Genomic DNA, 13,881 nt, shown 5'->3' on the forward strand with positions numbered 1-13,881 from the left:
CTGCTTCCCTCAGCAGTGTACTTCGTCGATCTGCCTGTTCTGCTCCCCGCTCTGTCTCTGGTGAATCCTCTCACCCTCTACATCTCTGGCCTGTACCCCAGTTCTATATGCATAAATAAATAAATCTCTTTTAAAAAATTATTTATTTATGCATACAGGACTGGGATACAGGCCAAAGGTTCAGGGGCAGTTAGATGATTCACCAGAGACAGAGCGGGGAGCAGAACAGGTAGATTCACTCTGAGGGAGTGGCGGGAGGGTCAGGAGAGGTCTGCCGTGCCACATGGGTCACCTCCAGGGCGGGGATCGAACTCGACTGAAGAGGCTATGGCCAGCTTGCAGTGCTGAGTCCTGACCTGTTGCACCACCAGGGAGGGTCTAGAAGAGTTTTAGCTAATCTGTGTGAGAACATGAAGGAGTCCTCTTATCATCTTCCTGGCTTGCCTACGTGCATGTTACTCTATGCTCTTTGACAAAGAGAAAATTTGAATTTTAAGCTCATTCCTTTAACGAACTAAAACTTGGCTGGTGTAACATGAATGGACATGGGGCTGGGCCACAGGGATGCAGGGAAGCCTAGGGCCAGTCACAGGCATGGCGACGCTGATTACAAAGTTGGCAAAGGCTCCAGTGGTAGATGGAGGTGACTTGTGGATTGGAGGCTAAGAGGTTTAGAGAAAAGTTCCCAAAGTAAGACACTTTCCATTGATAAAGGTAAAGCATGACTAAGAGCTAGTAAGCTGACCTGGTGAAGACTGTTCCGAGCAAAGGGGGCGGCCATGGTCAGCTCTAGGGAAGAGAAAACCACTATGCTGCAGGCTCTGTGTTGCTCTTGCTATTCAGAATGGACAATGGGAACACATTGAGACATCTCTTAAGGTCCATGAATTCATTCTCCTTTAATGGTGTCCTGGCCCTGTGCAAATTCTGGATATTAAAATTTTATGTCTTCTTTTGATTGGCATTGACTTAAATTTTCAGTTTTGATTTATTTGTATTTAGGGACATTGGGCATTATTTTCCATCACCATTCTAACTAAAGGAAGAGAAATTAGCAAAGCCCCAGTTGGGAGAGACCAAATTGGGGTGTGACCAGGGGAAAGATTTATAGCTTCCACGTGAGAGAAGGTCTCACGTTACGTTACTTAACAGAAAACTCTGATGACATAAAAATCCTGGAACCCAGCTGCATTCTAAGGAAGCGGGTTCTAGTAAAAGTCCTTTTGCTAGTTTGTCTGATGAAGGACAAGCTCTTGGGTCAGATTATCTAACTGTTTGGCTTCAAATCTGGGCTCTATAAACTTCATTGTTTCTTCATCTGTAAAAACAAGTAATAGTACTGACCTCAAAGGATTCAGCGATGATGAAATGACCAGTGTAGAGGAAGCATTTAGAGCCTAGTCGCTATGAAGTGCTCACTGAAGATATTAAAATCTTCTATAATATTCCAGTGGTATTTGCACCAGATTTAGATCTAGCACAAGGTTACCTTTCTAAAGATTGGATTATAGTATTCTCCCATTGAAATCCACTCAGTTGTTTCCCATCACCTACAGCAAAATAGACGATGGTGCGGTGTAGTTACAACCCACCTGCTCACCTTCTGTAATCATGTTTCCTTCTCCTTGCTGTAAAACCAGTTGTTTCAAAAGCAGGTATCTCTGATTTAAATTGCCCTTCACCTTTTGCTCGATGCCAAACCTCTGTACCTCATTCAAGAAGTGAAGCCCCCTGGTCCTCCTGCCCCCGGACCGGCGCACAGCCCCCACTTTCCTAGACCCCTGTATGCTCCTCTCTGTGGTACATAATTGGGGGACATGGCAGGTCCCACATTTTATTCCCCTTTCCTGTTTTAGAGAGTGGCTCACACAGGTGTCCAGCCAGTATTTGGTCATGAATGGACCAGGCTGACAGATACTGTCTGCATTTTACAGAGAAATAGGTGAAGCCACTTGCCCCATAGTTAAAAAGTGAGAAGACTAGAAATTTGAACCTGACTCTTGTTTCCCAGCACCAGCCCTAAGGACCTTTATGACCACATCTATCCTTTTGCTCAGTGATGTGGTAACAATATAAGTCACAAAGCTGTTTGGGTTTTTGAGTTTTTGTAAACAAATGCTAATCCCAAAGCCTCTGTGTGTGATGCGAACTTTTATTGCTATGTATGATGCGATCTTTTTGCTTCATGCTCGTATCTTTCTAAGGGGTGAGTTAAGAATAGTAACTCCTAACAGGTAGAATTGTGGGTGCCTTTTCTTTTCACTTCTTGTCTTCTAGCTTGCCCACATGAAAAAGGTGTTTGTTTTGTAATTAAGGAGGAAGGAACTTAAATACATATTTGATGTAATATATATATTTGGGTGAATGTGTATTCTATAAGTGATTAGCAAGTCGGTTTGCATCATGGAAAAGCTTCTATTTCTTTATATTCCCACACTCTGAAATAATCTAATGGCCTATGTACCCAAGGGACCTGTGTCTGGGCCTATTTCTGCTTGATCATAGGCAGGTGAACTTCTTGACAGATCAATAACGTCAGAAATGTGTCGATCTTCTGTGTCCTTAAGGAGAAGGTAATAAATTGTGATTCATGTGGAAATGGATAATATTCTCTCAGGAAAGGGGCCTTATCATTATATACTTGCTTTCTGCCCAGACTCCTCCTAGCCCGGATTCCACTGAGGGCCCTTAAACCATCACAAGCTTGATTTTCTTCCCTGCAATGGTGCAGTGTCCTCACTTGGCATTCATTTCACAATCTGGGATCATTATCCCAGCTCAGGAAAGATCAATTTCTCATAGTTGATTGTCTGAATCACTGGCAGCCCAGTCACATTCTTTACATCATTTACCAGAAAAGTACAGTTTTTTACAAAGTCGGGACAATTACACAGGTAATCCATAGCCTTGGTCGGCTCTTAAAATGTGGGCCCAAGCAGTCCTACCCCAAGGGCTTGAATTCTTTCAGCAGATTGATGGACTGCAGACCAAAAGAGCCCCCTTCTAGTTCTCCACAATAAAATGAGTTTTTATTGACACGAAGGAGTTCATTCTCTTCTGAAAGGAGAACAGTTCTTCTTTAGAGAACAACCTTGATTGTTTCCTCTTACTAGAATAATCATATCTTTAACTTCAGTGGAGATAATGAAGAAAGCAGTCCAGGATATGTTTATGTGGTTTCAGAATAGACTTGGGGAGAAGTTTCTATGACTTTAATTAGGATCCCTTACCCCAAATATACATATTTTGGTAAATTACTATAATCATCCTTCCATTGATTATGATTGCTTGTTCATGGTTAAGTATGAGAAAGAATGACTTAAAATTCAAGTCCTATTGATTGATGTTTTTCTATGCCATCAATATTTTTAAAAGCAAATTGAGTAGAAAATTAAGTTCTGTCATATGATGCAGGTTCCTCTAATGTATCTGGCCTTTGCTTAATCATTTATGAGTTATCACTGCAAGACATTTATATAGATTAGATACCACAGAGATCTAAGGAGCTATATTTATTTGATCCTAATTAATATCTGGCCTTAAATAGATAATCACACCACTTTCTAATTTCCTAACGTTAAGTAATTAGATAGCAAACAGTAGTTGGCCAGATAAATATTAAACTTTGCCAAGTAAATAGGTTCAAGTTTTTTTTTTTTTTACCATATTTGCACTATTTTTGAATAGATTTCTGAAGATGTGAAATCCGTGTACCTTAAGAAGACAGTATGCTTTACACTATTGAGAAAATTATTTATTATCTACTTAATGATGTTAAAATGTAAACCAAATTATTACAGTTATTAGTATATGTTTGCTCATAGTGTATGAACATATATCAGCTAAAAATAACTTTATGTGGCTCTTGAAAGCACTTCATATTGAAATAAATGTAAGGATTACTAGATCAATCCTATCTCATCTTGCTCCCCTTTTTTTTTTTATTTATTTTTTCATATAGAACTGGGGTACAGGCCAGAAATGCTGAGGGTGAGAGGATTCACCAGGAACAGAGTGGGGAGCAAAACAGGCAGATTGACAAAGTACACTGCTGAGCAGTGGGAGGGTCAGGAGAGGTCTGCCACGCCATGTGGTCACCTCCAGGGCAGGCGGGGATCGAACTCATGCGGAATTGGCTTAAGCTTCTTAGTGCAGTGCTTTAACCTGCTGCGCCACCAGGGAGGGCCATTGCTCCCTTTTTTTATAATAAAATCTGTAAAGAATAAGGGAAATACTAAATAAATATAGTTTATAGTCTAGATCACGGTTCCTAAACATTTGTGTACATTAGAAGACTACTGACATAAGGTTGCTAGATCTGACTGCCAGAGTTTCTGTTTCAGTAAAACCAAGGTGAATCCTTCAAATTTAATATCTAACAGATGTTTAGAGATATCCTGGTCTGGGGAACCTCATATCATGGTAACTAGAATCTAGACCAATTTCTGTTTATATTGGTAACTCTGCTTTACATTGTCTTTTCTATTTGGAGTTAAGAGGCTCATGTAATTGCCTTTATTTATGAAAGGAATGAGTGATAGAGCTAAAAAGGGAAAACATATGCATGAATACATTTACACATGTGAATGTACTTCAGCCCTCTAACTGTGATATATTGACATGAAAGAATATTATGGTTTTCATTTAATGTGTAATGAAAGGTCATATGTTATTTTCAAAGCTGCTTTCTGGATTAGTGAAGCAATGATATAATATTTTGTAATATATTTGTAACTGTCGTTAGCAAAACTTCCATTAATTTTCTCACCTAGGGGTCTCTTTATCTTTATAGGGAAGACTTTGGCCTGGGTGGATTCAGTGGAGATTCCTCGCTAGTGATTTTGGCTGCAAACGGGCTTTAGGGCTTTAGTGTGAATTACTTTAAACACATTTATCTAGCAATTTCTCAGGAACATTCTTGTTCATAGCCCTTCTCAAGTAATTTTTTTAAAGATTTATTTATTTATGAATATAGAAATGGGTTACAGTCCAGAAGTGCAGGGGTGGTGAGAGGATTCGCCAGAGACAGAGTGGGGAGCCGAACAGGCAGATCGTAGAAGTACACTGCTGAGGGGAGCGTGGGCGAGTCAAGAGAGACCTTCTGTGCTATGTAGGTCAGTTCCGAGGCAGGCGGGGATCGAACTCATGGGGAAGTGGCTTTAGCTTCTCAGAGCTGTGTTTTAACCTACTGCCCTTCCAGGGAGGGCCCCTCAAGTAATATTTTATGGACCAACTGTGCTCCCCAAATGCCTGCATCCTTGTGATGTCAAGATTATCATTTCCTAGATTCTTTATTCTTGTTTAAGTTTCCAAATGCCAGTGTGCTAATACTACTGAACTATACTGTGAATTGTTTCCTCCTAATCCTTTGACCGTTGGTACTATAATTTAGCGCTACCTTTGAAACTTTTGAAATGGGTTAGAAATATTTCTGGATTTTGTTTAGTAAAAGCTGTTAGTCATTCTTTTCTATTTGGAGTTAAGTAACTCATGCAATTTTCATTTTCACATTACCGAAGTGAACTCCACAGAATAAATTATCTTACTGCTACAAATGAAATTTATATTTTTCCATCACTGGGCTGCCTTTTTCTTGAAGTTTAGTCCCTAACTTGGAGGATATATTAGAAAAGTTTAATAATTATTCATAGAAACAGAAAAAAAAATCAATCAGATTTCATTATTGTAGCGAGGAACTTGTTTCAAAATCTTACTGTGGGCCCTCCCTGGTGGCACAATGAGTTAGGACACAGCACTGCAAGCTAGCTGCAGCCACTTCAGTGCAACTTAGATCCCCGGCCCCAGAAGTGACCCACATGGCCTGGCAGACCTCTCCTGACCCACCTGCTGCTCCCCTCAGCAGTGTACTTCATTGATCTGCCTGTTCTGCTCCCCACTCTGTCTCTGGGGAATCCTCTCACCTCCCCTGCACTTCTAGTTTATACCCCAATTCTATGCATAAAAAAAAATCTTACTGTGGGTGAGAGAGGCTGGACTTGTTGGATAATAACTTCATTCAATTATTCATTCACTCAATACATTTTAATAGAGCACTTCCTATCTGGCAGCAGAAAACAAACAAACAAAGACTAAATGCTTCTCATGGGAACTAATATTCTCAAATAGTGTAGGTCAAATATCCACAGGTAAAGTAAATGACTCACAGTGATTTATTACACTATATGCATAATGATGCCATTCCCATTCTTGAATGTTGATTATAGTCATTTGAGTCTATTTTCCCCTGGTGCTATTGCAAAATTATGGAGGTGAAAACCATTACTACAAGTAAATAAACAATTCTCTATTTTTCTAATGCCAAGTCATTGTCTTATTTTAAGTAAATGTTATTTTTTTATACATGTCAAAAGTAAAATATAGATCTTTAAATCTTTTCTTTTTAATTCCCTTCAATTTCATTTTCTCCCATGGTTTGGGAGGATTCACAGATGACCTCCAAGCTACATGAAAACTCCCAATTAAGCCATGACTCGTGATGACCTGGTCATGTTGGGAACTCCTCAAAACTACCCAACACATCCTCATTCTCACTAATATCTGTACCAGCCATGTCTGCTCCTCCCTTACATCCTGCACCCCACTTCACCCACACCATGGAGACAGTGTGCCACGCATAACACCTCCAGTCATGTCCTGTGCAGAAAGACCTTCTCTCTTCCCTGTTATCCATGGGATTTCTTTATAGATTAAAGGCAACCTAGGACCCTAGGAAGACTGCTAGATATAGTGACAGGATTATTTTCTTAAAGTTTGTCAGAAGCCATTTGCCCTTTTTGTCAAACCTTATCACTAAGTACAGTCAAGTACCTTCAGAAGAGAAGTTGGCCTTATGCCCTAATTGTGACATCTCCTTTTAGGCATTAAAAGTTCCATGCCTTCTGCACCCTATCCACCACGTGTGCCTTATTAAATGTGGCCAGGAGCATTCCCTGGTGGCGTCATGGGTTAATGCACAGCACTGTGAAGCTACCCACAGCCACTGCCACCACAGCAGGAGTTCAATCACTGGCCAGGGAGGTAACCCACATGGTACAGCACACCTCTTCTATCTCCCCTCAGCAGTGTGTTTCAGTCAATCCACCTATTCTGCTCCTCACTCTGTCTCTGGTGAATCTTCTCACTTCCTACACCTCTGGCCTGTAACCCAGTTCTGTATGCATAAATAAATAAATATTTTTTAAATAAATAAATGCAGCTAGGACGCTAGGTTGCTAGTGACAGAGACAACTGAGGAGCAATCCCATTCAGCTCTGATTGTGAGTGGGAAAGAGTGACTAAATGTCCTAAAATTGAAAGAAGAATTTATCTTCAAACCAAAGAAATGGAGGAAAGACCTAGTGATTACTTACAAATCCCTAAGAAACTCTTCACTCTGGGGAGCCGCTGTTCAGTAATAGGGAGAATTTTAACTTTCGCCTGTCCCAAACCCCAGTGCTACTGTAAGTAGTGACATAGTAGCTCTACTGGCACACCCTCATCAACTTGAAGGCCTGTGCCCCCCAAAAAAGACATGATAAGGAGCCACGGAAGTCTGAGCAGGAATTCAAAGCTTCTCTCAGAAGAAGAGCCTATGGAACAGGTGAGCTCTTAGTCTCCTATGCAGATCTAAAATCAGTTTCCATGACTCTTACTAGTTTTTTGGGGTTTTCAAAAAGATACTTACAGAACAAAGTAGAGGAACGACTCCATGGTCTCCTTTAGAAATGGTGTTCCCCCTGAAATCTAAGAGTGTTTCCTTGGTAGAGAGATTGGCAAACGGCTAACTCTGGAAGACCACCTGCAATTGCTAAGTCTCCATAATCTCTCAATACAGAATAAAATTGGATTTAACTGTGAGTAATGATTCCCGAGAACCCAAGTTCCCTAAGGGTGTCCCAAAATGCTAATAAGGTAACTAAGTGTTTTCCTTATCAGGCCTCTAGTATCTCTGAGAATTGGAATCACCTGGTCTATCTTTACCTCACATATCGCCTTTGGCAGATAAAAAACCAGATCAGAGACCAAGGGATTCTCGAGGGCAGCGTGTTTATCTTGAAGGGTTTAGACACCTTCAGCCTCCACTGTGAGTCTTCACCATCCTCACATCCAGGCCCAACCAGCTCTCAGAACATATCCTGGCATTACCCCTTCCGGAGTGGGGTTGGAAGCTTAGGAAAGCAATGGAACAAGTTCTATTCCCTAAGCAGCCGGTGACCAGCCTGCCCACACACGGGTTCCCCCTTACTTGATGATGAAGGACCCAGTGTAATTTCCTGAAACCTCATTCAGTCTTTCCAATGTCAGTCTCTGCTAATGCCTATCTCTGTGTCTGCTTCAATATATATCTAGATAATACAATTTGACACTTAAGTCAGTTTCTTTATAGCCTCTCCCTCCCTGTAACTTTGTTAAGTAACTTTGCTGACTCCTCCCTTTTTATCAGTTGATGGAATTCAAAGTAACGGAATCCTACAAATGACTGGTCCTTCACTACAGTATTCTTAAGGGTGCTAGATTTGACAAGATGACATAATTAGTGATTGCTGTTGATCTGTACACCTTTCCTTGTAGAAATAAAACATTTAAATGAAATTGTTCTTAATCAGTGGAGATGTCTTTGTTTTAAACTTAACAAAATTGCCTTAGCAAAGACATAATGTCTCTTAATTAAAATCTTGTATTATCTTCAAACCTCAACAGGCTTATATCAGAGCACATTAAATATGACAACACAATTTCTTTTGTGTTATATTGACATTGGCACCGCCACTAACAAAACTGGTAATAGGAGGTCTTCATGTAGGTAACATTTCTGAACAGTCCTAAATTGTAATGACATTTTATCCGTGGTTAATGATATCTTTTCATTTCTTAGTTTCTTATGTCTATATGATAAAACTTTTTAAATATATTAAAAAAAATCTTACAAAATAAGCTAGTTATGGTTCACCAATGAAAGCAAAATGCAACTTTTGGGCCACCTCAGTTTTCTAACTCAGTATCGTTCTACACTCCCTAAGAGGATGAGTCACTTTGACTTGAGTGAGTCCCTGGAACTCTCTAAAGTCTAATTGAAGCAGGAAGTTTCCCAGGTCTTCTGGGGTTCTGCTACTTTCCCAGGCCTGCTGCTTGGGGGAGTCTGTTGCTTGAATTCTGCTACTTGCTGGAGCAGAAAGTTCTCTGCAGTGTGCTGCTGGCCCACAGTAGTAGCTATGAATACCTTGACCACCTTCCCGAACAATAAAGAACGCTTATGCTATGATGGATGAGAGGACTACATCCCTCATGAAACTATAAAAACCTCACCGCTCCTATAATTCGGGGCTCAGCCTTTTGGGACCCATCCCACTGAGCCCGCCAGTGTGACAGTAAATCTCTCTCTCCACCTCTCTGAGGGCCGTCTGATTTCTCGGGGAAATTGCCGTAACATAATGGGTACGCAACTCTGTCTTTGGCAACTTCATCTGACTACCTCTTCCCAAATATTTTATTGATTTGATGATAGTCACTGTCATCCAGTAATAGGACCTGGTAACTCATAGGACGCCTCTTAGGTGAGATGTTCACCTACCTCCCCAGCTATGTTTGCAGGTCAGATCCTTAAGAGAAGTATTTTAAGAGAAAACCAGGCTCTGTGTCTAACTTGTAAAAAAGATCATTTGGACAGTGAGATTTTTGTGCTTTTCAAATCATACCTGATAAAAGAATTTTTCTTTTTCGTTTTTATCAGAAAAGATGGGACATTTTGCTTGTTATTTCATGCTTGAGCAGCTGTCAAGAGGTCATAAATCAAAGAAATTATTATTCATTATAGTTTTCTTAAAATTGTCAGCTATTTAATATTTTATTTCTGTTGTGAGTTTAAGAATATAGAAGTATAAAAATGTTAACTAAAGCTTTGGTTGTTAAAAAGAATAGGAACATAGATATACTGTGTGTGTGTGTGTGTGTGTGTATGTCTAAGATAAATTTCAGTGTATACATGTTGTGAAATTCCATGCAGGTATCTTTTAAAATGTGGGCCAATCACGGCCCTCCCTGGTGGTGCAGCAGGCTAAAGCACAGCACTAAGAAGCTTAAACCACTTCCGGATGAGTTCGATTCTCCCTGCCCCGGAGGTGATCCACATGGTGTGGCAGATCTCTCCTGATCCGCCCGCTGCTCCCCTCAGCAGTACTTCATCGATCTGCCTGTTCTGCTCCCCACTCTGTCTCTGGTGGGTTCTCTCACCCTCCACATCTCTGGCCTATACCCCAGTTCTGTGTGAATAAATAAATAAATCTTTAAAAATGTGGTACAATCACATATGCTGTGACATAAGACATAATTTCCAAGACACAACAGGTAAGTTATATCAATGTATGTAACATGATCTCATTTATGTAGAAAAATAAGAGAAAAAAGAATTTGGATATATGCACCTACGTGCAAAGTAAGTGCATAGATAAAGGAATTGGGAACTTTCCTTTCTCTTCTGTTTCACTGCTTCCTAAATATTTCAGTTTTAAAGCCTTTAGGAAGAGTCATGGAAAATAATTTTTTCTGCCAGTGGAGTACAACGATTGTTACCAAGAGTCAGATGCCAGAATTTGGGAGTGATGCAAAGAGCTCCCCACAAAAAGATAACTGATCATGGCAGAGTATCAGCTGTTAAGTGAGGCCAGGGGACATTCCATGGGGTGGCATCCTGGTTCAGGTAGCCTGAGCCTTAATGCATAGGAGAACATTCACTTAGGAGGGCTGCCTAGTGTGAGCTGTAGAACCTGCCAGAACACATGGGAGAGTCACCTGGAGGGACTGGCCTTGCATATGAGGTATTCCTCCGCATACAGGGAAGTGGATGTCCACTTAGAGCAGCTTGGAGTGGACTCAGAACGAGGTGCTGGTGAGAGAGGCATTGGTGAGAGGGGTGCCCTTCACGGATGTCTGAGCCATGGAGGGAAATGAGGCTTCGACTCAGAGGCACTAGCCTCGCAAACAAGTCAAGAAAGACAGGTCATTATTCTAAATTTAAACCTTTTCAGCAAGTTTAAAATTGTTGCCAGAGGTTCTAAAATGACCCGTTCACAGATCTTCCCTTTCCAAGCAGGACATGGTGAAGGGTTTTTAAAATGAAGCCTGTTACTATTTTATTGCTCTTTCACTTTAAGATACAAATTGTCATTGCTTAATAGAAAATAAAAAGATAATACAGATCCCACAAATATGTGCCTAGCAAAGCAGAAATTCGATTACACAACTTTTTACTCTTGAATTACCCTCTAATTTTAATTAGAAAAAAGGAGAAAACATTAAATTGGGGATTCTACATTGAGTGTGATGAGTTTTCTATGGAAATCATTTGCATTAGAAAACAATACAAGGGTCTCAGAAATATATCACCTAATGTGAGTGTCCCTTTCTTTAACTATTTCAGGGATTCTAGTTAAAATAAATGAAAAAAAGATGTTGCAATGAGATTTTGTTTTGTAGCATTGAAGATTCTGTTACTTAGCCTCTGTTGGAAGAGTTTTGTTTGGGAAACCAAATGTATGGTAAATTCAATATATTTATGGTGGTAACATTATCTTTCTGGATTTTAGATAGGTGTTTCCTTTTAGGGCACATACAGAAATTGTCTAATATGACAAACATGAAATATTTCCATATTGTGTTGAACTGAATTCTCTTTAAGGGCTTAGAAATATTTGCAAAGTTTTAATGGATTGACTCAGTTCATAACTATATTTCCTCTTATATTTGTGAAAGATGTTTTTGCTATACAAGTGAGTTATTTTGAAATGTGAATTCATTTATCTGCCTGCTTCAGAAAGTACTCATAAGAACTGTGAAAAGTCATTAATGCTGAGAACTAATCATTACAAATTTATTATGCTTATATCATCAACTCGCTTTCATTTATACCATCAATTTATTCATTAATCCTAGTCTCTGTTGATAGAATAGTTGACAGAACAGATAAGTTATCTGCTCTGATTCAGCTTACATCCTATGATGGAGAGAAACAAAATAATGAAGTGTCATAATTGCAAAGTGTGAGAAGTATTATAAAAAGGACTAACACAGTGATTTGATAAATAATAGCTGAGCAGTATAGGATGGATCTTTTAAAGAGGAGACTTTTCAGCTGAGATATAAAGAAGAAACTAGTCAGTGAAGTGTGGGGTGATGTGTTTCAGGCAGGGACATGATACATGCAAAGGTACAAAGACAAATGTGTGGTGTGTTTTGGGATGAGAACGGGTGGGGAGGGTGAAGTGGAGAAAGTGCAATGTCCTTATTTTGTGTTATACACTGAGCTAATGATTTTCCTAGTATTAGCTCATTTAAACCTCCTAGTCACCCCCTGTGGTTCATGATGATATGTATGATTCATTATAGGTTCGTTATAGGATTCACTATGATAGGTTATAATACTGAGAAACAGAGTGGTAAGGACCCTTACTCATGGTTGGTCACCTGATAAGTAGTGGGGTTTGGGATTTCTCACCAGGAAATCAGTCTGACTTCAGAATCCATTCTTTCAACTTTATACCATGTTATTTCCCCAAAAAATCACCATGAAAATATAAATTGCTGCTTTGGCTAGCATTAAAGTCTCTGTTATCTTTCATCTTAAACATTCATCTAGATTCCCATATGTTCTTCTTTAATGAATTCTATATCCTGCCCAAGATGCCAAACTTTCAAAGACTATGTATAAGATGGAAAGTATTTAAAAAAAGACTCTCTGGTTGGTAAAGAGATTTGACATAAGTGGTACAGTTGTGACTCCATCATGAAAAAGAGAAGGTCAGGAGATGATGGTGTTCACATGTTTCAGGACCATCATAGGGAAAATTATCTATGCATTTTGCATGACTCTCAAGTAGTTATAATTTGCTCTTGTGGAGCAACTTCCTTTCATGCAAGACATGACTTTCTAGCATTGAACAATCCAAATTGCAGTAAGCTGTGCTAAGGGAAATAGAGACCCCAGTATTTGAGATATTTAATCTTAGGCAGAAGAGCCTGTTCATAACAGTGTTTTACCGAAGATTCTAGCAACTTCAGTTCCTTCAATAACCTACCAGAAGGTCAAACTCATTGCCCCAGCATTCAAAATCTGCTCCCTTCTCCCCGCATCTTCTCCCCTCCCTCACCCCCTTAGGGTCCTACATTATCAGCAAATGGAATGTCTTGCTGTTTTACCCAAAACGCCCTTCGTCTGTGCTCACATCAATACTGTTGATATTTTCTCTTCCTGAATGCCTTCAGCACTGCTTCCTTTCTACACTTGCCCATCATGTAACACGAATTTCAGGCATCATGACAATAAGGAAATTGTCTTTGTCTTTTATCCTATCTGGATTAGATACAACTCTTTTGAGGCCCCAGAATATTCTGCGCATATGTGCTTTTACACTTGACAGATTGTATTATAATTGACAGTTGATATGTCTTGGGCTCTCAGTAGAACATGAGTCCTTTGATCATGGATGCTGTTTTATTCATCTTTGAATCTTTTGTTTCAGACTTACAATCTAGCTCACATGAAGCCCCTCCATAAGTATTTGATGAATGAGTGAACAAATACAAACTGTATTCACTGGGGTTAAGTTTTCGTGGGACCTGGAGATAATACAAAATATAGAATTTCTAGTTAGAGCAGTGGGCTTTGGTATTTGCTCCTTTCTTGTATGGCACATATAGTATCTAAAGCTGGTTTAAGGAAGTATTTTATGATGCGTCTACAGAAGGAAGAACTGTTGGCTCTGCATAAATCACAAACTTTGGTCTTAAAGCATGTCTTTTTTTTTTTTTATTAAAAAGTTTATTTTTACATCATTTTTCACATTTTTTTTTTCATCTCAATTGTAATCCCCACGGGTTTCCCATCAC

General features: G+C 39.6%; 1 protein-coding gene across 3 annotated transcripts in view; it reads left to right on the forward strand.

Annotated features, from left to right (window-relative positions):
- Positions 1–13,881, forward strand: part of PTPRZ1 (protein tyrosine phosphatase, receptor-type, Z polypeptide 1) — a 152,230-nt gene that overhangs the window by 53,426 nt on the left and 84,923 nt on the right. The window lies entirely within an intron of this gene.

This window comes from Condylura cristata, unplaced genomic scaffold (genome assembly GCF_000260355.1).
Source record: "Condylura cristata isolate star-nosed mole 26May11 unplaced genomic scaffold, ConCri1.0 scaffold00005, whole genome shotgun sequence".
In the NCBI taxonomy this organism is placed as follows: Eukaryota; Metazoa; Chordata; class Mammalia; order Eulipotyphla; family Talpidae; genus Condylura; species Condylura cristata.